The sequence below is a fragment of the Harpia harpyja genome, chromosome 6 (genome assembly GCF_026419915.1).
Source record: "Harpia harpyja isolate bHarHar1 chromosome 6, bHarHar1 primary haplotype, whole genome shotgun sequence".
Taxonomy (NCBI): Eukaryota; Metazoa; Chordata; class Aves; order Accipitriformes; family Accipitridae; genus Harpia; species Harpia harpyja.
In genome coordinates, this window is record NC_068945.1 from 3,102,552 (window position 1) to 3,127,730 (window position 25,179).

General features: G+C 37.9%; 1 protein-coding gene across 5 annotated transcripts in view; it reads left to right on the forward strand.

Annotated features, from left to right (window-relative positions):
* ATXN10 (ataxin 10) overlaps positions 1-25,179 on the forward strand; it is a 106,072-nt gene that overhangs the window by 57,375 nt on the left and 23,518 nt on the right. The window lies entirely within an intron of this gene.

Here is a 25,179-nt window from a genome sequence, read left to right on the forward strand (position 1 = left end):
AAATGGATGAGAATTGTTGAATTAACTTAATTTTAAATCTTTGAATTAGTCTCTAATGCTCCCCCCCCCCCCCCCCCCAAAAAAATTTCATGCCACTTTAAAAATTTAGGGATTTTGAACCCTTTATCTTTAGAATTCCTGTATGGAAAATTAGTTCTGTTTCCACAATGAGGAAAAAGAGCAAACAACAGCATGTTTTTAAATATGAAACCTTTTTCTCTTAGAGTGTTAAAAGATGTGGCTTTCGTCCAGGACTTTGTTAGACTAACCTAATTTCAACAAGAAAAGCAGTCATGAAATAATGTTGTCTTACAGTTTATCTAAGCACTTAACAAAAATCAAGCAGGTTACTTTTCTAATTTGGCCATATAGTGTATTACAGTAGCTTCAGCTTAGTGAAAGGTTTCTGTTTCTCTAGTTCCTGGTTGTGAGTTTCTTGTAGAGAAACCCTCTGTTGATTCCTGTATCTTCCTTTTCTTAGAAGTGTCTTTCCTTATGGCAGCCTTGTCCTGGAAGGAAATGGTCTTGAGTAGCCTTTGTTATTCATATTTATTATTGAACAGGGAAATTTGGGATTGTTTTCCTTTCTTTATTAATTTGAATCAAAGTATTCACCTGCTCTCTAGGAAGCAATTTTTAGGCTGGAAAATTAAAAACACAGAAGGACTGCATCAAAGAAGGAGTAAAAGAGATAATGTAGTATTTTTACTTCTCTTTTATGATGTCAAATGAGGCCCATGTCAACAAGTACCAAAAATACAGTAATTAATACTGGTTACTCTGCAGGAAGTTACGTATGATGAGATACCCTTGAGTCTGATTCTGTGTTGCCAAGGAGCTATCAAGACTGAGTACTGAAAAATCAATCCTTGTTGGAAGCTTCTGTTTCCTAAATTATTTTTTTTTGGTGATTACTTCATTTTACAAAGATAATAGATTCTTTTGTACTGATGCCATCAAATCTGGTTCCAACTGCTTCAGTGTCTACCAAGTTAGACTTTTATAATGGCAGCAGGGCGTTTTGTAGTGTATAAGAGCGGCATTCCCATTTCCTTGGGTTTTTTTGTGCAGGGTAGAGAAATGGAAAATCTGAGGAATGCTACCCTCTTTGTCTGACAAATGCTAATAATGTGGGCACGTAGATGGGAAATATGGTAATGATCTTCCCTTTCCCCATTTATATTATGGTATATAATGAAAGATTTTAATATTTCTGAAAAATATTACTAATCCTATTAATCACTTGCATATCTCTCTCTGACTTGTTATGATGTAATATGTGTTTATGTAAGTGAAATAAAGTTTTGTGAAATATCTTATGATAGTGGAGGGGAGGGGTTTGCTTTCATTTTGAAAGGGTTGATTTGCTGCTTATTGTTCATTTTCGCTGGCCTTTTCAAACGCCCCTGGAGCAATTAGGCACGCAGGCTTAGTGTTTTCAATGGAAGTTGGGTATTAACTTGCCTTAAATTGCCTGCAAATATTATTGCTTTATGCCGTCTTGAAAATTACTTAGATTCTTGTGTGTGATATCATGGAACTTATATTTAAGTGCCGTTGAAACTTTAGAAATGCCAATAGTGTGATATCCTGTCTGTACCTTCAGTTTATTTCATACATTTAAATTGGCTCTAATAAATGCACTTGTCGTTTTTAAGGCAGTTTCCATACATAAACACATGCTTGTGAGGACGAGGCAAGCAGCCCATGTCATTGCACAGATAAGAAAACTGAAGTTTTGAGATGAGAGTGAATTCTTCGAAGTGGTGCATGGGTCAGACCTAGAGCTGAATGAAAATGGGGTTAGTTCCTGGGTTCCCATATCTCTCTTTAGAGTAGTATCTCACAATATAGGTCTTATTTTATATCCATTATTGGGTTTACACAGAGTTTACTTTTCTGTATTCAATCAAAATTAATGTAATACAGGGTAGATTGTGTTTTTTATATAACAAGCCAACCGACCAACGCATCTGAGAGACCTTGGGCTTTACCACTGGCTGTTGCTTTTGTATGACTTACCATGTGAATTGTAGGCATGAGCTGGGGAAGCAGCTTTCTCTTCAGCCAGTTTAGCTGGTTGCCTGGCATGAGAGGGCTGTGCATCACTTACCAAAGGCTCTTGAACAGCACTGTTAGTATTCTGACTCTTTAATGAACTGACGGTTTCACACTTGCTTTCTCTAATATTTTTCTGTAATTTCCAGTCCCAGTAGAGCTCTTTTCCTAGTAACAATGATAACATATTAGTAAATGGGGTAATAGCACACTACTAATAACACATAATAAAAAATATAGCCCCTATTTTTAGAATATAACCTTAGTGCTTGGTATTGGTCTGCCTGACTTGTTCTGAAAACATAAGTAGTCCCCAAAGACCTGGGGCTTGAACAGTGACTTGGGCTAAGCCCTCTGAGTGAACAGAGCTGCATTGCTGTCTTCAGGACCTTCTTCGACAGTCGAGTGACAACCTGCTTGTTCATTGGGAGGTGGGTCTTGAGCCAGCCTACGCCTCAGGCAGTGCATGTCTCCTAAATACGATGCTGCAGTCCTACTGCATGAGGTGTTAGTGACAGAGTTAAAGCAACAGAGAATGCTTGTAGTGGGAGGATAATTGCTCTGCAAAGGCTGCTTCTCCATCTCTGTTTATGGTCTCCACCTGCTATAAGAACAATAATTGCAGGGGATTAGTGCACTGGTTTGTTGGCAGTGGTGAAAAATCTTGTAATGCTTTGGAACAGAGAAATATCTTACTAGTGTTTTATTGCTACTTCACTTTCTGTTTAAAACCATTCTTTGTTTTTAAAAAGCATTCCTTAGCTTGCACTCTCTTAGCATTAGGAATGCATTCTTTACATCTTCTCTTCCTCATGGTTTTATTTACACTATTGTGATAAGTTCTTAAGATATAAGGGAGTGGGCAGACATTTAAGCCGTAAACTGAGATGTAGCTATTAAAATGGGTCTTGCCAGGCTTACTGCCCACTTGCATGTTTTGCAAGGCTGGATGGGTTGGTATTTGTAAGAAAAGTAATGATAAAATGATGAAATGTTCATTTTGAACTGATAAAAGTTTGGTATATGCATGTCCTGAGTTGCACACACTCTTGCATGAAGAGGAGAGAAGAACAAATAAAAGTGCTGTACTTAGGACACCAAGTGTTGAGCTAGTTCCGTGTTGAACCTGCCAAGAGCCTGCAATGGATGTGCCGTTCTTCTGTGCTTTCTCTCTCTGTAGGAGGAAGAGCTGTCGAGAGTTATTGTCATACATGTGGGGCAGTCCTGTGGCTTGTATTTTGTTATGTCTCCTTCACAAACATGCATTGTATGTTTTTATTAAATATACTGGAAGGAAGGAGGTGGGTTCTCAGGCTGAGCAAGGAGTGGAGGTTTTGGCTGGTAGTTGATGAATGAAGTTATCAGAAGGAAAAAGTGAAAATTCCTCCATAGTCCCCTCACCTTGTTTGACCTGCCTTCTAAACACCTCAGCTTTATCATCTGGACAGAATTTGTACTGTTTTCTTGGCGGGGGGCTTTAGGCATTTATTTTCCACTCTCACTTTTAAAGCTATGAAGTGATAGATTCAGTGCAGCTCTTTCTGCTGGTTTAGTGTAGTAGAACTGTTTTAATAAAGAATAAAACTTATGAAAGAAACCTAATGAATGAGGTATAGAGGATATAATTCTTTATTGTAGAAATGAAACAAATACAGAATAGGTCATAGTAATTAATCTGCATCCCTATTTCTTTGTTCAGTTACCAGAATATGTACTGGAAGGTGAGATGACTAATCTCTGCCTTATTGTGACAGATAGCAGTGCTCTGCACAACCTTATTACCTTTCCCTAAAACTGTTGTTTATGTTGTGAGGTGTTTATGCAGTATGACTTGTTTAAAATACTTGATTTAATTACAAGTGTCATCAGTACTTGAATAAGCAACGGAATAATGTAGACCTTATTCTGCATTGTTTCCCTTCCTCTATTGTAAAGAGAGGAAATCACATAACCTTGCTGGAGTTCGTAAATAGGGAATTGAAAGGAAGTAGAAAGCTTGACAAAATTTAATTGCAATCTTTATTCACTATTCACTTCAGTTCACTATTACCTCTGAGATCAAACGGGGAATCTGAATTGCCTGGAGGTTCTGTCCTGTGAAAACTATTACCAAAGGATGTAGCGTTGTCTGGAACAAGCTAGATGCAAGACATGAGCTGCATTCCTTGCAATGGGGGACCCGCCAACTGGCAGAACATTGGCGTGCTGAGATCATGCTGTGCTGTTGCCTTTTGAGAGGGATCCCGAAGGGAAAAATTGCGACATTTCCGAATGCCAAGTTAAGCCTAACTTGGTAAGAACAAAGAGCTTGGGTTTGGTGCTGTAATCTGGTTGCGTTGGCTTCGCTGTCTTTGACTCCTGTTGCTGATAGGTAGTTTATTGCTACCTGCTTACTTTGTCTAGCAATACAGTTAGTATGCTGGGACAGTTTGATACACGCTGAGACATATCTATCCTCTGCAGAACAGTGAATACACACAAGTATATTTTTGAGGTGTCTCTTTATCAGCAAAAGCAAAACTGATCCCCTCAGCAATCTATACCCTTATGCCAAGAACATTTTAGAATCTGGGGTTGCTGATGGACCCAATGATAGGATGTTAATCTTGGAATGTGTGTGTTTCATTGGTAAAGTGGTTCTGTTGTTTATGTAGGGGCAAAAATTTTAAATACAGAGTTGTTTTTTTGGTATTGGCACCTGGCATCTTCTTACCTAAATGGAATCACTCTAATGCAGTGAACAATTTATGAGGGAAACTTTGTCACGTGCCTTTTTTCATTTGAGATGGCAGCACTGCTTCCTCTAATGCAAATATATTGGTTTTTGTCAATGCAGAGTTGAGAAAGGAAGGCTTCTGGGAGAAACGGGGGGGGGGGGGGGGGGAGCTTCTACAGTTAAAATCAATCTTAATAAAAGTAGCAAGTAAAACATCTGGATACTGTTTAATGTGTTTAATGTAACTTGAATTATTTTTTTATATACATCTAAGCCAAATTGTTTTATATGAGACTAGCTCTTTAATTTGAAGACTGTTCTGCCTGAAAGTATGAACAAGATTTGACTTGTTTGGAATTCAGTTTTCCATTCTTTTTTTCACTGGGGCAGGGTGTGCAGTGAGTCCAGTTAGAATACAGTTAGAAAAAGGTGCCCGCATCCATAGATCAAACTGTCACCATTCAGCTCCTTTACTTATTCTTCTTGCTGTAGTGATTACAAATTAGAAGATTTCCAACTAAAGACAAATACTTTGTTTTGTTTAACAATTGGCTCTTTCTCACCTAAGGTTTTCAGGAAGACTGCATGAGCTTATCTGTCCTTTTTCTTCAAGATTAGTTTAACTTTTTAATGTAATTACATTCTTCCTGGCATGGCAGGATTTGGAGTTACTCGCAGTGAAGAGCGTCCCACATTTATCTATGTATGCTGTTGCGAGAGGGAGGAGAGAAATAAACCACTTTGATTTCTTCATTAGAAACCTACATAATTGTGATTATTATATTTTCCTAATGTTAAGCATAAGCCTAAAATGGAAGAGATTCTTGGTTTAAAGTTGAGCAAAAAAGGAGGAGCCTTTTGGATATGGATGCTCTGAAGTGGTGAGCTCCTGCACACCTAACTGTAAAGTTCTACATGGTTCCACTCTTTGATGGGGCTATTCTAATGTTGTAGCTATCTGTATGTTTTAATGCTTTGCTAGATAAGGACAAAACATTCAGGGTGTTGCAGGCCTGAGCCCTTTAATTGGTAACTTTTGTCTAGGTCTAGCCCTGTAAAAGTCAGCAGTAAAGCTTAAAATGGACTTTCTCACAGAAGTGCTTTAAAAGCCTAGGTTTTGCTGTGGAAATGAGATCTATACCTAGCTAGTATAGAGATACCCAAAGTAGAAAAGTGTCTGTGGTTCAAGAGTGTCTTTGAAAGTATCTGTTGCGACTTATAAGGTAACTTGTCTCTAGTCTTGGTCCCATATGGATTTTATGTTAGTCTTCAACTTTGTCGCAGTCATGAATACTTAACGAAGTGCCAAGATTTTCATCAAAGTGCTAGAGACTGTTAAACAAAAAAAAATCATGAGATATCTAAGTGGTGGGACAATGTGAGTAATAAAGGGTTGGTGTGGAGGGGTTTTTTGCCCAGAGGTCAGAGATGTATGCCTAATGCAGTATAGTTTGTAAGGCGCTGAGTGATTTTTATAACAATGTGATTCATTTGCGGTTAGAGAATAATAAAAAACCATATGCTCCTTTATAGGCAACAAGTTGATGTTCCCTCTTGTCCTGCTCCTGTTCCCCCTTCCGCCCCACCAATTTTTGGCAATTGATATAGTTGATCCAGTTATTTCTTGTGACTTGTCCAGTTTGACCAATTTCACTTGAAGCGTTGATCATATAATGCGTAGAAAGTTTCCTCTTGCAAGGAATGTAGATGCAATTAGGTACAGTCAAAGTTTCATATTAAAGACAATTTTAGTAGTGCAATAAGCTAATTTTTTTGTTTTTCTTTAGGTTTTATTTTAAACAGTTTCCATTTGATATTTAAATTGCATACTACATAGAGACATATTTACATATTGATTGTCTGGATATCCTCAACGATTAGGTGAAGGCTGACATACGCACAGTACTATACTTCCCTTCTAGTATATTATTGGTCTGCTTCACATGCAGAATTACCATAATTACTATCTAACAGATAAAGGAGTATAAAGATCAATCGGTATATTATTATGTTCTCATGAATCACAGGCTGAGACTTTGACCAAACCTTGAATATGCATAAATGTAAACTACATTGGCAGAAGACAATGTGAAAATGTCTGTAGAAAGATTTTGTGCAACATACTTTTGCCAAAAGCAAGAACAGGACTTGGGCATTTTGGAGTAAAAGAAAGATTGTGGGAGGAGGATTAGTCTTGTGAAGTTAATAGTGTTTTAAATTAAGATGTTGGATAGCTCTAGAAATTAAATTAATTGATTTGATTTATAGCGGAGAGAGAAGATAGAAAAGAGTAAGAACACTAGATGTCTTCTAACATTCAAAATTAAAACAATCTGGCTCTGCATACATTTCCAAACAGTCAGTACCAGCTTATAGGCTTGTTGGCCTCTTCTTGACTCTGAACAGTTTTTTGAACCCTATTTGGTGTTGAACCCTATTACCATTGCAGCACAGCATAGGACTTTAGCCCTTTTTAAAGGAAAGCTCAGCACGCCATTGTCAAACAGCCATTTCCAGACCTTTTTCAAACTCACAGTAAACACTTAAGAGTAAGTGTTGAAACTCCATCTATAGCATTGATATTTCATGTGTCTGTTTAAGATGAGCAGCCCTTGTAAAAATACTCATTTTAAGCCAGTCTGAAATCTGAAAATAAGGTATTGACCTTTATGTGGAAGAATTCTCAAAGGTTCCTGCAACTCCTTTCCTGGTCTGATGGGCTGAATAGTAGTTATACATGTGGCAGACGTGAATTAAACTTGGTGTTCACCAGAGAGTGTTTCATCCTGTTGCAGGTTTTTTAGACCTGTCGGTTTGCTGAATGGCCTGATGTAGTACTTACGTGAAAGGTGTATTGTGTGGCAGTCCTCGCTGCTTGGAGTAATTTCTGTAAACACCAGCGTGAACCATATGAGGGGGTTATGCTGTGCTGTAGATATTGCAGATGGTTCTTGGTGTGTTACCTCCTTTGTAAAACAGAGGAGTGTTCTCCTGGGCTTTGCGGGAGCTTTCTCTCTTCAAGAACAGCTTCAGCATCTGTTGGGCAAATGCCCTGGTTTGAAGTCCACTGAAATCAGAAAATGCCTTTGCTTTCCTCAGCAATCTTGATCATCGTCATCATTGCTTTTACCGGGTGTATATTTTGAGGCCTGTAAAGATGGGAGGTGATGTGGCCTAGCTTCTAGAAAAAGGAGTCTGGGAGTCGTGACAACTTTTTTTCCTTTCTCCAGCTTGGATTCAGATGCTTTAGTAAGACATGGGATGTTGAAGTTCTAGTAGCTTGCAAAATATTCTGAGGTATTCAGAGATTTTGTTGTTGTTGTTCAAAATATCATTCTCAGTTAAGTGAAGAGCACCATATCAACAGAAAATGTTTCTTGCTAGTTTACTGGGTGCTGAAGAACTGAATTTGTTTGGGGTACTCAATGTTAGGAAAACCGTTACTAAAATAACCACCTTCTGATGTGGCTAATTTAATATTAAAAAGAAAGTCTCAGAAGACATACTGTACCCTGTATTGCAGGAAGGGGGTTATCTGTGTTTCCTGCTTTTTGCCGGTGTTACTGATTGCTGAGAGCAAGACCACCATATGTGGAAGAATGTCTACCTTTCTGAATACTTTTCTCCAGCTCAGATCTGAGCTGTTAATCCAAATTTTTTCCACTTTTACTGGTGTCAGATGCAAGTGGCATATATTTTCCATTACTATAACAAGGAATTTTTTTAGTTTTCTATGTTGTTTTTCATTGTTCTAACCTCAGCATGAACTTTGAGTTTCCCCATCTTTTCTTTAACTGCCATCCCACGTACAATTTCTTGGGGGGGGGGAGTTGGTTTTTTTTTTTTAAGCTGCACCAGACTTCACAGTGGGCTGATGTTATAATGCTGTGAGTGTTGAACATGATCCCTTTTGGATACATAAAACTTTCTCTTCCTTTCCACTTACAAGAGGTTGTGTTTGCTGTTTTAATTACCCTGTGAGGCACAGGAATCAGTTGTCTTTTCACCTGTTTCTTGGGTAGCTACTAAGTTTTGGCTACTGTGAAATATTAAAGTTTCTCAGCTTGTATTTTTATGACAATCCTAAAGTTTATAAACATAGGTACAAGCAAAAAAAAAAAGAAGATTTTTCTGTTTTTTTGGATGTTGAGATTTGGCCATCACTACTTGTAATTTGTCAGTTAAGTTCACATTTTGGAAGCACCAGTAAAATAGTTTCATTGAGGAAACAATGGAACATGACATATGTGATACACTACATTTTTGTGATGAATTTACTGCAGCAACTCTTGGCTTTAGTGGTACTCTGTGCTACATTCAGGGTGAGGAGGACATGAAGGAAGCTTTGTGTGAAGGCTTGTGGAACGAGGTGGTGGAAGATCCCTTACCAGCGATCAGCAAGCAGGGTGCTGAACACACGCCACTGAGTCCTGATACTAACTTTCCCACCAAATCAGAGAAGCATTGAACTAGACAGAAGCTTACAAAGGTGCTTACAGAAGTCTGGTGCCCAGTTTCTGTTTATTCTGTTTCACAGTGGGGCTCAGTTACTTAACTACCTCCACTTCTGTGGCAGCCAGTCATCAGGTTCAGTAGAGGTGTAATGTCTTGCAGGCTTCAGCCTAGCTTTGCCTTATCAAAAAAGCAGCAGTGAGCCTTCAGTTCTCGTTGCCTGTGTGCCTTTGAGCTGGTATAATTTCTGTCACCAGCCCTGAAAATTGTTTGCTAAAACCGTTGAAGCATGTGAGGCCATGTCAGAGCACCTAGTCTTCAGATAGAGACCAAGCATTTGGGTTTTTTAGGGTTTTTTTCCTCTTTCTCCTGTTTTTGTATCTTTGGGAAGAGAAAGGAAGGTGCAGTGACTGTCATCTGCAGTTTTGAATTTCTGCCGTTGGGTGATGCTGTTTGTTCTAAATTGTAGACCTGCAGTATTCTGCTCCTTGCTGTTCAGCATGGAAATGCTTAAGTGAAGTTTGGTGATGCTGGTGCCCAAAGGGAACCAAAGTACTTGAATAGTCTAATTTTTAAAGGCTGCAGAAGCAGAGTGGGGCAGGGGGGAGGAATGACGATACACATGTCCATGTAGGCAAAGGTTCTGCCTGTTTAGCTTTTTTTTGCAGGATTCCATTCCGTTATCTTTTCTACTTGAAATGCAGGGCTCTTTGAAGAGCCCCGATATTATTAGAGGGCTGCAGTAATACAAAAACAAGTGGTGATCACTTTTGCATCCTTTTATTAACTGTAGATTAGATAATCTACTTGCTATCAACAGCCAGTGATTGGAAGAAACCTAACTAGTTTTCATGCTGCCTCTTATCTATGCAGTGGTAGAACAGGTTAAAAGAGAACTTGTAATCTTTAAGATTTTAGAAAAATATCTCAGTTCTCACATTGTTTAAGGACTTCATAAATAGTCAGGATCTTCTGTCTGTGTTTTGAGGGAGAACAGAGTTAATAATATTCCTTTTACAGTCTATTGATATCTTTATTTTGGTGATTCACATCAACTGTGCTTTTTGAAAAATTTCTATTCTTTAATCAAAAAAGCTCAGTATTTACATAAAGAAGTAGCAAAGATAAAAATTTTCTCATTAGTGAGCATTTAAATGTTTAGAACTGCATGTCTCCAAGTTCATACATCATAATTGCAGTCAATCAGACATGTTCAGATTGTTACGGCAGAAGTAGTTTGCTGGAAGGATTTCAAAGGGACATTGACCAAAGATCTAGTAAAGACACTGGAAAAACAATTGGGTTTTAGTTTAAGTTCCTTGAATGGAGCACTGCCTATATTTAGATGCTGTAGCAGTGGGAGCAACATCAAAGTCAACTATGTCAAGTGATCTCTGTGCTGAAAGTCAGAGCACCAAGATTTTGAATTAATCCTCTGCTGTTTGTGAAATGCAGAATGAGCTAAATTTGCAAAAGCCAAGATGATGGCTTGATTGTATGTATCAAGCTTTAGTTGATTAGAGTCTCCTAGCAAGATTCCTTCCATCCTCCCTCCAAGCATTTCCACCAGAAAATGCCACAGGACTGGTTGCTTGCATCACATATCCCGATGCAAAGCTCTTTGAGGAAAGAAGAAACCTGTGCCTCCAGTCTGATTTTTCTTCTTGCTTGTCAGGTTATCACTCAGTAGGGTAAGATTAAGTGCTTGCTAATAATCGGTGTATATTCAGGTGGAGGATCCCCATGGGTTTAGCTTGAGAGAGAGTAACTGAACAGACAGCAGCATTGCACATCTGTTTATCCACCTTCCAGACACTGATACAGGCTCCTCTGGACTCTAGTGGGGTTGTATCTTCTTGGAAAAGGAAAGCGATAATACAAACATCATATGCCCCAACAATCCTCGTCTCCAAGACTTGACTTAATAAATTTTCAGATGCATCTTCACAGTCTGAAATTCTGAAATGCACTTTGCCACTGATTAAGGACTGAGAGAAAACAAATGTCTGTGTGCAGGTTTCAAATGGCTAAAATAGGTATAGAAGCTGTTGGCAGTTTTGATACACAAATAAGGGATGGATTTGACCAAAGTCATTCTTTGCAAGATAAAGCAAGATTGAAGTTCAATATAATAACTAATATGTAATCATTCTGGTGTGTTATCGTAAATGTCCTGTAGGTGTAAAAGTTTAGTGATCTGAGGAGGTACAGTTTGTTTTGCATGTACTTTGAGCACTAATCCACACACTTGTAACAAATTGTTTCTGAAATTGCAAATATAGCCTTTGTTTCAAGATGGTATTCTTGTCTTATTGTTCATTGTTCTCATTTATGAAATGGAATATTTTCCTTAATTATAGGGAATAGGGAAATTGATAATCAATAGAAATCAGCTATTTTCTGGTTTATTATCTGTAGTCTGTATAATTTTTTTATATATATATATGCGTGTGTGTATGTGTATATTTTATATATATAGGTGCCTCTGTGTATATAAATATATTCATGAATATAAATATATAATATATACATAAAAAAGGAGCGTGGCGAGCAGGTCAATGGAGGTGGTGATTCTTCTCTACTCTGCTCTCATGAGACCCCAGCTGGAGTATTGCATCCAGCTGTGGGGCCACCAGCACAAGAAAGACATGGACCTGTTTGAGCAGGTCCAGAGGAGGGCCATGAAAATGGTTGGAGGCCTAGAACACCTTTCCTGTGAGGACAGGCTGAGAGGGGCTCTGGGGAGACCTTATTGTGGCCTTTCGATGCTGAAAGGGGACTTATAAGAAAGATGGAGAGAGACTTTTTACGAGGGCCTGTAGTGAAAGGATAAGGGGTAATGGTTTTAAACTGAAAGACGGTGGGTTTACATTGGACCTAAGGAAGAAATTTTTTACCATGAGGGTGGTGAGGCACTAGAACAGGTTGCCCAGAGAAGCTGTGGATGCCCCATCCCTGGCAGTGTTCAAGGCCAGGCTGGATGGGGCTTTGAGCAACCTGGTCTAGTGGAAGGTGTCCCTGCCCGTGGCAGGGAGGTTGGACTAGATGACCTTTAAAGGCCCCTTCCAACCCAAACTATTTTATGATTCTATATACATACATACATACATACATACATATACACACACATACAAACTGATCAGTTGTCTCCATCTACTACGGGGGGGGGGCTTCTTTGGAAAAAATACAGAAGAGGGGTGTTATTTTTGGTTGAAACTAATTGCATTGTACATCTTTGATTTACTAGTCTTCCCACAAGCAGTGTTTAGATTGTATTACTCATATATACTATGAAAGAGATTTTCAAATATGAGACTAATTAATCTCTTGAGTAAGAATCATAACTTTAGTTCCATTCCTGGGAAAAAAGTTGTATTGTTTAATTTAAAAAAAAAAAAATAATAGAATAAGTTCTATGTACCTTGTTAGATCTCTTTCTCATTCGTGGCAAGATATTGTCTTTTAGCATCTCTCAATGAACTTTGTTAAAAAATGAGCTATGGAGCAGTCTTAATGAACTGAGAAGGAAAAGAGAAAAACAACAGTGATACTTCAAAACATGAAAAATTTCATACGAACATAAATTACATGAATTTACAGAGGGTGAAAAAAAATCTTACTTTGTAAGCTAGCAGTTTGAAAACTACAAGTGCCAAAAAAGTGCGAGTCTTGAACAATGTGTGTATCCCACTGTGCAATTTAGATATGATGCAAACCATGGAAGTTATATTCCCCTGATGACTGTTTCCTGAGGAACAGAACACCCAGTGTAAGGGGTATTTGCAGTATGAATGGACTGTTGCAGTATTTTAATTTGAGTTTGAGATTAATTCTGCTTGTCTAACTTCAAAAATATAATTTTGCTGCTTTTAAGAGTAACAAAAAATTTTAGATAGTTGACTGCCTCTAAAGTAAAAATACCCGGTGTGCTTCATTTCAGTCTAATAATTTTTGAGGTGGTATGTGCAATATTTCAGGTTGCTTTAATATTTTTAAGTTATAATCTGACTGATATTTCAAGTGAAACAATGAAACTGGACTTAATATGAGGATTAGCTTCATCTTGAGAAAAATAAGTTTTTGCATTCTTCATAAACTAAAATAGGTATTGAGTTGCTTGCTTTTTTGTGTGTGTTTTGGCATTACAGTCTGCTTTGGTTTGACATTAATCTTACCTATGACAGAATAAGAAGAATTTAGATTTTGGTCTAGAAATTACTGTTCTAGAGCACAATTAGGGAGCTCAGTGAATTCATATTGAAGTTGGTGACATTTCTATTGAGTTTTAGTAAGAGTAAACAGCAACATTTACCTCCAAATCGATTTTTAGCTGTCTTTTTAGAAAAGGAGGGGTGTTACCCATGGAGCTGTTCAGGGCTTGCAATTTTCCATAGGACAATTTCCAACTTTTCTAAAAATCCTTTCACCCTTTAGTCCAGCAAAGTTAATGTTGTGCATTTGGCTTTGGAAATATTGAAGGGCTTTATTACAGGCAATTGTTCATATTGCAGGAAAAAAAAAAAATGCAGTGTTTTGCCTGCAACAAAAATGGAAACAGTTCAGTGAAAATTAATAATAAACTGCTAAGTTCCCTTGAACTTGCATCTAACATATGTTACCTTGAACTTAATTAGACATCACTACCTTGGTATTTTCCAACCAGGTCTGTTTAGTTGTTTCAGCTCTGCCTGTTCCCCACAGCTCCAGTCATGAGAAGCTGATGCAATTTGAGAGGGCATTCACTACTGCCAGTTCTTCTGGAACTTGTGATCCAGTTGGAGTATTTGGTGGTTGGGAGTGTCGCCTTTCAATTCCAGCTCTTGAGTCATAGAGTTTCGTGAGCAACTCATCATTTAATACATTTTTTGAAAGTGCTTTTAGAATATGTAGCTGCTGAGGAAAAAACAGCTTAAAAATGCTTTCTTAATTTTAAAAGTAAAAATGTCATTTTTAATGCCCCTACAATAGATCAACTGGTGGCAGCTGATTGAGGTTCTGATTCAATGCTTTTTCTCCTCTCACCTTCTGACCCACCATTACTGTCAACTTGCTCCTGCAGGCTTCTCTATAAAAGTGTCGACCTGTCCCTTTGAAAATCAACTTCAAAGAAAACAGCGTTTATTAATAAACTCCTATAGAGGTTTTCTTTGTTCTTTAAAAAAACCAAAACAAACCATAGTGACTTGTAGATCTTAAGAATTTTAAAAAAATGTTTCTAATTTTATGATTGCATTTATTTTGGTACAAATTTCAGCTACTGAAATGTACCCTCCAGCTCTCTTCATATGAGATCTTTTTTTCCTTAATGGACTTGCTAGGAAGAGTTGCTGTGCATGTGTACGTTTCCTTTAATGAAGTTTTAATAACATGGTGTATATATGTATACTTAATGTAGAGTAATGAAACTGTGTCTTGAAACAAGAACTCTTCTAGTTTTCAGTTAGAACCTGCAGTCTTGACTTTATAGGTACAGACCTGTAATCAAATTAATGATCTGTTGCAAGAAAGGAAATAACAATATAAATAAAGCTAAATAGAACATTTAAAATTTTATAAACAATTGGCTTAGTGCCTGAGGATATATATACACACACCTTGTTTTGCACAATAATAGTTTCATGTAAATTGGCCATATGAAAGGATACATTTATTATGGAATTTTTAAAACAATTTAAACAACACCTTTACAAATTTAAAGACTTAGAATTCTGTTCCTCATGGATATGTGAGTTCAGCTAGGAGCTGGGAATTTTACTTTCATAGTACCTGCAGCTGTTATTACCAGACGGCAAGACATTTAGAGACACAAATACTCAAAAAAACCTCTGGTAGTTGTAATTTAGAGGTAAATTAAGAAGCTAGTTTGCAATCTCCTTATGTACAGCTTCATGTATCATCTCGCTCAATAGCCTGAGGCATTAGCAAGCTTTCAGCATGAAATTTAGTGCTACAGCATGCATACCTGAGTTATTGTATATCATGCATACTAAATATATGGCTTTTATAGACATATAAATCACAACATCAGGATTCTTGTGTTTTTTAAATGTAAAGTTGATCTTAATCTCAACAAGGTGGCTAAATTTATCTTAATAAGAGAATCTGATCCTGTGCAAAGGTTATGCTTGGTGAATCATTAAAAGAAAATGTGTATTCTTAGAATTTCAGGTAAATGTAGAGAATAATTGCTCAACTTTCTGTAAGACTGGATTGTCAGCAAAGAAATATAGTCAATGTCACATGAGGACTGGGCTAGTCCCTAGTGGGTACAGCAAGTAAAATGTGTTAGGGACCACTTCTAGCCTTGAGGGCAAGTTGCACAGTTTGGCACGGCTCACATCCACATGGCAGCATTCTCCTTTATGGGCTTCTCTTCCTTCAATTTAGTCTTCCCCCACCAAAATCAAATCACAGAACTGCCTTTCCCATACCTCTCCTTGGGAGGAGCCCATAGCCTACACTATATACCCAACCATTCCTGAATGTTGTCCAGAGGAGTGCTAGTTGCCATGAGCGAACAGTCCCTCAGGGACCATCCGAAAAGGACAGCAAGAAACGGCAACCGCAAGCCAGTGCTGAAGCCTGGCATCCTGGCTCTGCGTTTCTTACTAATGCAATTAGAAGCTCTGCTGAAATGAGTTGGAATGTTCCAAGTTTGTTGCAGCCTTCAGACTTCACTAGTGTATTGTTCACCTAAGATGAGGCTGATGATTCTTTTCCTTCCTTCCACCCTATGTTCTGCATCTCCTGTAATGATTCTTGTACTTGTTTTGACCACAGTAAGAGGAATTAGACTTTGGGTCCCATTGGCTTGGGCCATGGAGACCCCACCTCAAGACGTTCTGTGTAGGTAAACCTTGGGCAACTCATTGCTAGTTCATTTGCAGATCTCTTGAATTGCAGCACATGGTTTTGAAGTTGTTATGCCCTGCTCCTGTATTAACTTCATGGCATTCTCTAGCTCCTAACCTTTTCAGCAGTTTGTTTTCCTTGAAAATAGTTTTCAAAACACAGATAGCTCTCAACCTGCAGGAGAGGTTTGTTAAGTATTGCATTTATCTGTTTGTCAAAGGGTGCTCTGGGGGATAGGTATTTGGAGTCGGCAGTGGCATTTCAGAATGCAGTTGAGCTGGGTTATGAAGCAAGTGGACCATGTCATTTGATAACTGATTTCCTCAGCTGTCATGGGGGTGTAGTGTAAGGTGCAAGGGTTTATTCTGCTCTTACATATTGGTATGTTTGTAGATAACTGCTGGAAGGGGCATTACACTAGTGTAACCTAGAGTATAATTTGGCTTACTTTCTGAATCCATTTGTGGTTTGGCAATTTGGGACTTTCCAAAACTATAATGGAAAAGTTATGAAAACTTTATGCTGCCAGAATCACACTTCGTAATGATTGTCAGTGGGAAAACTCTCTAGCAGTTATTTTTAACTGCAGTTACATTAGCAAAAGAGATTGCAAGTATTGAGAATGATGAACAGTCATTAAAAGATCAACATTCGGATTTCTTTTTCAGTTAAAAATGAAACGCCATTACTAGCAAAATCCTGGAATTATTGAGGATTTGGTTCTGTTTGTATAAAAGCTGTAAAAAAGACCCCAAACCAAAGTTAAACTCTTTTTGTTCTGCAGTGTGAGGAACATTAAATGTTTGAATAATATGTGTGCAGAGGGATTTCCCCTACTTATTTAGTTAAGCTGATAAAGAATAACACTTCAATGCAACTGTACTGGTTTACAAACCTTAGGTTAATATTTTTCTCTTTAAACCACAGAAAAAGCTGGTTTGTAGTGTTCCCAGACACTGATATTTTCCAAGTTTCAGATTAGCATACAGTGCTGCTAGCTACTCCATAATAGGTTGGCAGTTCAAAACACCTTCATTAGTACATCTCTACTTCTCATTACATGACTAGTTTATGTAAGACGCATCTGATGAGAAATCAATTTTGATTTAAAAAAATCAAATTTATAAAATAACATTTGTTGAAATAGTCATTGTTTTTCACAGGGTGCCATAAAGTGAGAAGAATGGATACATCATGTTACTGATTCTTAACTTGAATAAAGATTCTCTTAATGTATTTGAGCACTTTTTTCCATTGAAAAGCGTTTCTCTCGTGCCACAGCTTCCGTTGCATTAATACTATGAAATCTTTTAAATATGTCACTGAAGGTCTTCTGTCTTTTAGTGTTTGGTTTCAGCATGTGAGAAATCATTTAGTCTGCCTGGGATACTCTGTTTTCAAGAAAGTATCTTCTTCAGGGGAAGCTCTTAACCAGGAGAGGTGTTTGTTCATAAAATATGTGACTATAGTTGTCTCAGTAAAAATGTTGCTGAAGTAGTTTGTGGCATTATTTCAGTCATGAAGAAATAAATTCGATCTGACTTGTAAACAATGCTAAACTGAACCAAAAGTTACTCTGTTCATTTTATAATCACTGAATTTATGGTACTGTCTTATTTTTGACACTGCTTATAAACAATTTGTTTTACTTTGCAGTGGATTCTTTCTACAAAAGCACAATACCAAAAAGAGGCATAAGAAACTTAAAATATGTGAACCCCAGCACCTGTCAGTCAGTCTGTTGTTGCTACATATGAAGTAAATGTGGTAGGTTTTAATCGCTGTTCTTCTAGATAATATAGGCAGAAACTGATAGCTAAGTACACAGAACTTGTGAAAGAGGATTGAAAGGATCTTGATGTTTGATCATGTTTAGAAGAGGACCCAGTCCTCGCTATGAAGTTAAGCTGAACACTTCAACCTTCTCTTAACCTTTCCTGAATATTCCAGTGAAAGTTGTTGGGATTTGTTTGTGTACTGAGCATTGAGTAAATAAAAATTGTACTGAATTTGGTTATAAAATTACTTGGAGGTTTTACAAGGAAGTACTTAGACCAGGATTGATATTTTGTACAGGATTATAAAATGAAAAGGAAGGAAATTAATTTTGAAAAATTAAAGAAAGCAACTTGCTTTGCTTTGTATTTGAAATGACGTGCCACCTGTTCTATTTCGGATGAAGAATACTGTGACTCAAAGGTATAATAAAGGAAAAAAGTTATTCGGAAGAAGAAATTAATCAGTCTCAGCAGAACATGTCTAAAGCTTCTTTCCTCCCAACTCGAGACTTGATTTGCACCTGCATTAGCCTCCTTTGAAACCATCCCCAGTAGGCTGTGCGTATTGCTCTGCACTAAATTGAGACCACATCTGTTAGTCCTGAAACAAAGCAATTATGTTAATTGCAAGATTTGGGGGTTGTTTTTCCTTTCAAAAGGACCATAGTTCTGGTTTTTATACATTTCTTGGAAGATGTAACATTTCATATAAAATGGAGCATGAAATTGGCATTGCTCAGTGAGAAGTATTATTTACTGCGGTATTAAGCGATGGAGTTGTATGGCTGGCTGCAGACTTCTGAAGGCTTCCCTGACTGGCCTAATTTAAAACAGAAGCAGCAAACACCATTAAACGGTCTTCTGGCTTTAAGTAGTCAGCCAGGTCCTGCAGTCTACCATTTATAATTTCTGCAGAGTTCTAGAAGGGCATTTTACAATCCTTTCCTGAAACACTTGCTTTATTTTACTATGCTTTAACCTAGTGAAAAATTTAGTTATCGTCAAGGATAGTTTTATACTTAACATGTAATAGAGTGCACGTCCTTTACACACGTACTAGAAAATTAATGGTTTGTTCTTTGACCCGTCACTAAAATCTTGCATAAAAGCTCTGCATACAAGGGAATGTGGAAACAGAGAACAGTGAGTGCCATTAATAATGTCTATGTGCTGTTTCCAATCTTCTAGCCTACTAGCTTTCTCCTTTTTTTCTTTCCTTCCACCCCGCCCTTGGCTGTGAAGTTTGAGGTGATATAAATATACTCAATAACTTATTCTTTACGGTTCCTTAAAAAAATTTATCACTACTAAAGTCACTTCATAATTGCAATAGGAAACTCTGGGGAATTATGGGAAGCTGCCACCACTTGGGTGGTTGTGGTACTTTGTTTTTAGTCTTGAGTCTGTCAGTGCACTCCAAGTGCTGCAATTCCATGTGGCATGCTGTTGTATTTAGCTGCAGAATTTTACCATGAAGTGCAGCAATCACCAGCACAAATCATTGTATGTTTTGAAACCATCCTAGATCTTTTCTCATACATTATTTTCATCACTTGAGTATTGTGTGTTGCTGTCTTTGCCATAGGTGAATTATATGTCTGATGTTGAATTTTTTTAAACCCTTGGTTCAAAGTGAAATAAAAGGAGAGTGCTAAGTAATGCTGGACACAACAAAAGTCATCACTGGGGCACAGAACATCTGATTGGCATTTATTTTTGCTTGCTGAATTTGGAAGTTTCCAAGGAAGAGTTGCAATCCTTGGTGTTGGGAGTGGAAGCAATTTTGGAATACAGTAGTAATGTGGGAGAGCGATGACACATGTGGCCTCAGTGAGGGTGTGTATTCATCAAAAGAGGGTATGAATTTGAATTGCTTTTCCTCCTTTTCTATTCCCACTCACTCCAAGTTGTAAGCAGCTGGCGGTTTTCAGGGATGTTTCAGCTGAACTAGCTTTCAAGGAGCAATTCGAATGTTGAGAGAAGGTAGCAGCAAAGCAGGTGTGCAGGCTGTTGTGGGGAGAAATGAATTAAGTACCAAAGGTGGCATGAGTAGTAGAGTGAAGAGGTTAATAGAAAGTCACAAGACTGTTGTGCTGATTTTTGGCTAGAAGGCTGTGTGATTGTGTGTAGAAAGGTAACGAGGAAATCTACAACAGAAACATTCTGTGGTAATCTGCTTTTCTGTCAATGTCAGTGATTTTCAAAATTGGGGTATTTTATGGTATGTCTGAAATTTGGTTCCAGAAGAAAAGCTATTCCAACATAATAAAATAAATGTGAAACTGAAAAGAAAAAAAAAAAAACCAAAACACACCCCCCAAAAAACCGCAACCAACAAAAAGTCCCTCATCTTAATTGAGAGATGCCTAAAATGCTTTAATCTTGACATGGAAGATAAAAATACTGTAGCCACCAAAACAGTGGCAGCTTGCCAGAATGACTAGGAACTTCCTATTGCAATGGTGATTAAAACAGCTGAAGTTAGTCATGTGACTTACCCAACCTTTATCTCTGTATTTTTTCAGAACTTTGGAGTAATTTGAAGTCTTCGGTTTTCACTCTGCTTTGGAACAAAATACAGTTTTGAAATTTTGATGATCTTGTATGAGTCGTGTCCTCAGCCCAGTTCTAGTCACATAGCTAATTCTTACATTTAATTTCCTTTAACTTATTTTGTTCTGATGAAGGAACAAAATTAAGAGAACCTCTTTTATAGCAATGATTTGAAATCAGCAAACTAAGACCGTCTGATTACTGGGTTTAGTGGACTGAGAATAAGATAGTTAGTGACTACAAAGTAGAGAACGTAGTAGTAGAGAAACATAGACAACGTTCTGTTTGTATAAAAGCTGTAAAAAAGACCCCAAACTGATACAACGCACAGGGCTTTAATGCTGGATGATGCTTAGCACCATTGTTTTCTCTTACTGCTGCTGCCAGGACAGGCAAAGGCCACGCTAGCAAATATTATGTGTTTCAAGTGAAATCCATCTTGTGTTGGACCTTACTTTATTTTATCCATGTTAAGTAGCAGATCTAAACCTAAAAGGAGCTAAGAACCTGCTCCTCATAGCAGCACCTGTTTGTTACTGAAAAGTGGCTTCTGTTTCAGGAACTGTAAATAAGTGAGTGATGAAAGCTGAATCGTTCAAAGAACAAATGAACCAGTTGTGTTACTGTATCTTGCAGAAACCTATTCTGAATTCTCAAGTGTTTATATTATCATCTCAATGGCTGGAAACTCCTGCGTTTTGCTCTTGGAAAGACTAGTGGAAAAAATTATTAAGCAACTGAGATGGCTTGTTACCCTCTCCTAGTAGCTGGACACTCTAGCTTCTGCTTGTTTTGGCTCAGTCCTGACTGTGTGCTTGGTACCTTTGTGTTCTCTTCCCTTCCCCCTCAGCAAGGCCAAAACCATCATCTTCTAACCCAGTTCTCTTTGGAGAGTTTTAGGACATCACAAAGGAATCCCACTTTTAGATTCTAAGATATATTTTTTAATTGTTTTTTTATCTCCCAGGAAGAGGCAAGGGTCACCTCTTTTGGGAGAGTGGAAATAAACCTCATGCGTCTCCAGGGAATAATGCTGAAAGAGGGAGAATATATGCTAAATTAATGTGGCAGGAAGAACAAGTTTTGCTGCCATGATTTCTGAATTTCAAACATTAAAATGTTAAGTACATGCTTACCTACTACATGCTACAGTAGTAGGTGGAAGAGTATTCTGGGGACGCTACCTTGACTGAGGTGGACATAAAGATCTCTCTTAGTGATCAAAGTCATTCATGTTGGTGCAAGGAGCTTTCAAACTAGCTAAGCAAGTGTGCTGTGATGTCCTGGAGAAAGGAGCCTCTGTCCACAAGTATTTCAGTAGATCTGCAGGATGTGGTGAACTCCAATAATAGACTTGATTGCCACAAGCCACAGCTGCCTCTATTCTAAGCCAAAGTGCCTGTAGTCTGCAGTAGACCTAGGAATCCACTAGTACTAAGGGATTAAAATGTTCTTTTGTCCTTTGAAGTAGAATCTCCTGTGTATCTCCTCTCACTTCTGCTGCTTGGAAAAACAAACAAAAAAACACCCCCAAACTGAGACTCACAAATGAAAAAATAACATTTTTCAGTACCATTGTAGCTGCAGAGGAGCCAATTTGTGAACCTAACTAGTTGATATATTCCTACTCTTATTAAGCTGCTCTGTTACTCAAATTGAATGCTGGATTCTGCCCAGATGTCTAATTACTAATTACCTATCTTGTTGAGCAGGTCTTGGAGGAAAATTGACTCCTGTTGGTCAGCCTGTTTGGTGGTAGGACCTGAAGGACATATTTCTCATTACATAGTCGTTATGTAGTCCTCATGTGGTACATTCAGAAGAATAAGAATAAACATATCTTTAATGATGACCAAAGATTGGCAACAAATCACCATTGGATCACTTTTCTTTGGCATGATTTATTCTAGTATGATTTTCTGTCTGAGAAAGTCATGGAGACTTAGAGACAGAAGGAATTCAAAGGGCCATAATCATTCACCTGTCCAGAGCAGATCTGGTTAGAATACTCATGGTTAAGATTTGTCAGGTCATTCGTGGAGACTTGCAATATTGGAGACTGCTCCAGGAGACTGAGACTCGTGTTTCAGTGTATTGTAGTGCTTGACTGACCATTACTGGTAAGAATATTTTATGAATGTGTAATGTGAGCATTCTGTTCGTTAGGCCCATTACTTCTAATCCTTCTGGATGTATATAATAGAACATACTTTTTTCCTTGAAGCTGATTAAAGGTTCTGTGTTCACTAGCAAGCTTCTGCCATAGGTTAACCATGTTGCTTATGCTCTCAGTCTTTTTTTTTTTTTTTTCCCCATGAATTGTGGGTTTTAGACCTTTTATTCCTTTATTTTTTTCCCAGTCAGCCCAGATACTTCTTCAGTATATTGGTTTGTGCAAAATTCTTACCTTTTACTCTAGAAAACATGAAGTTGTCTTTGTACAGTTGAGGAATCCTTTTTAATTCAAAGTTAATGTGAGTTTATAGGAACAAATTTATATGAACGGTCTGGCATCCAAAATGCAAATTATTTTAAGATTTCTCTGTCATGTGAAGTCAGTGAATATGCAAGATTATTCCACCAATGGGCAAGAATCATATTTTTTTCTAGAACTGTTTCTATTCGTTACATACCCTGATAAATTGCTTGTGACAAGTTTTTCCAGCTTTATAACCAAGAAAAGGGCATATTAGGGTAGAAGGAATCTAGTCTTGAACTAATATGAGGAAAAGAATGGACTTACGCTCCTTTCCATGGTCTTAGCTCTTTTGTTTTTGTTGGAGTGAGGTGGAAGAGTCTTAGACTCGTGCAGTCATTCAGGCTGGAATGGGTTTCAGGAGGTCTGTAGTCCAACCTCCTGCTCAAAGCTGCATTCACAGCAGGTTGCTCAGGGCTTTTCTAGACAAGTCTTGAACACCTCCAAGATGGAGACCCCACAGTGTCTGTGAGCTACCTGCTCCATATCCTCATAGTAAAAAAATTTTCCTTGTATCCAGTCAGAACCTTCTCAGTTTCATTTTTATGACCATATTGTCTCTATTTAAACTACTGTGAACCTGAGGCAGGAGAACAGCTCTGTCGTCTTAGTAACTTCTTTGTAGGTACGGGAAGGCTGCCATCAGCTTCTCCTGAAAGCTTCTCCTCTCTAGGCTAGAAAAACCTAGTTCCTTCAACGTCTTTGCATGGCATGGCTTCAGCCCCTTGAGTAGGTTGCTGTCTAATGAGTACCAAGGAGAGTAATTGCTTCCCTTGATCTGCTGGCTATGCTCCTGTTGATACAGCTTAGGATGCTGTTGTTTCATGTAAGGTGGATGTTAATATCTTGGTGATTCAGCTCTAGAGAAGTATGTTGAAATGTTATCATTTCAGTAATCTAGGGCACTAAGAGAAAACAGAAAATATAGTCAATAGGTTTGTTTTCTGCGACCTTAATACGTTCCTCAGGTTCTCTGTGGTCGTGCTATCCCAGCTGTGTTGTTCTTCCCCTTCTCCCTTACTTGCCCTCCTCCAGCTTTTATATCCATTACCCAGTTTAAATCAAATTTGTCAGAGAAATACGGGTATCAGAAACAGTTATACTCCTACTTTTCACCTCATGACAATCAGCAGAAAGGTAAATGAGAAACCCAAAGCAGTGGTCCTGAGAAGGGAAGCTGGATAGTGGCAGCTTAATCCCTGATCCACTGCAAACTAAGGCTGACATTTGACAACCGATCAGCACACCTGTACCTATGAACCATGGTGCTGCTACTTGCATGTTTTTCAACGCTTTTTGCTGTGTGACAGAACTGAGAGCATTGCAAAGAGTGAAGGGGCCAAGTCCATAAAAATGTGAAGTTTGCCAGTTTTGTTGCTCCCAGAAACCTTTTTTCTTTTCCATGATGTGAATTGAAACTTAATACTCCGGAGCTAAACGTTGTTGGAAACAAGACTTTTTTTCCGGTAGGAAACTGGTGATCTGTAATGAATGTCATATCTGGAGTTTTTCCATGTAAATGGTTCCTGCTTGTTCCCATTTTTTGACTCATTTCTAGAGTATGGGTTTCCCGCCCCCAACCACTTTTTAAACTAGAAATCTGTCTTTCTATTTGTCAATGTACTTACCAGTAACATGTAAAAAGAGTGAGTGTTAGCATGGATTACTCAAACTGTTAGTAGTCTACTTCCGTTTGTGAGAACATGTTTCCTTTTGCTTATCTATAGTTAGACCAAATGGAACTTCTAAGAAATATAAGTATTTCTGTGGCTGAAACAAACATATTTTTCATTCTGCCTTCTGCATCAACTGAAGACTTAGAATCGGTTGCATTCTGGTGGAAGTATAATTTATGTTCAAGCAGTTGCTATCTAAAGGCATAAATGCTCTTTTTGCATAATAGTATTCTTTTAGTTGACTAGGTAATGTTTCTAATGCCTGAAGTATTAATGATTCTGTGAAGAGATTATTTTTGCTGGAGGTTTTCTGTTTACTGTCTGTATAGTTGCTGGACCTGGAGATTGTAGTTGCATTTTACTAGATGCACGCAGATTCAGCAGCAAGCACTGTCATGCTTGGAGAATTTGCATTCTTACCCCTGAGCTTGGCTCCATTGCTGCTAGAGGGAAAGATTCAAGAAATAGTCTACAGTTTATTTATACTTTTTCTGGGCTCTGCTGTGAATAATGGTGTTAATGATAATTACTTCTGTGAACTTCATAGGAAAATACTGAAGGATTATCAGAAGTAATTCTGTTCAGGCAGATACCCTTAATTATGCTACTGACCTTATT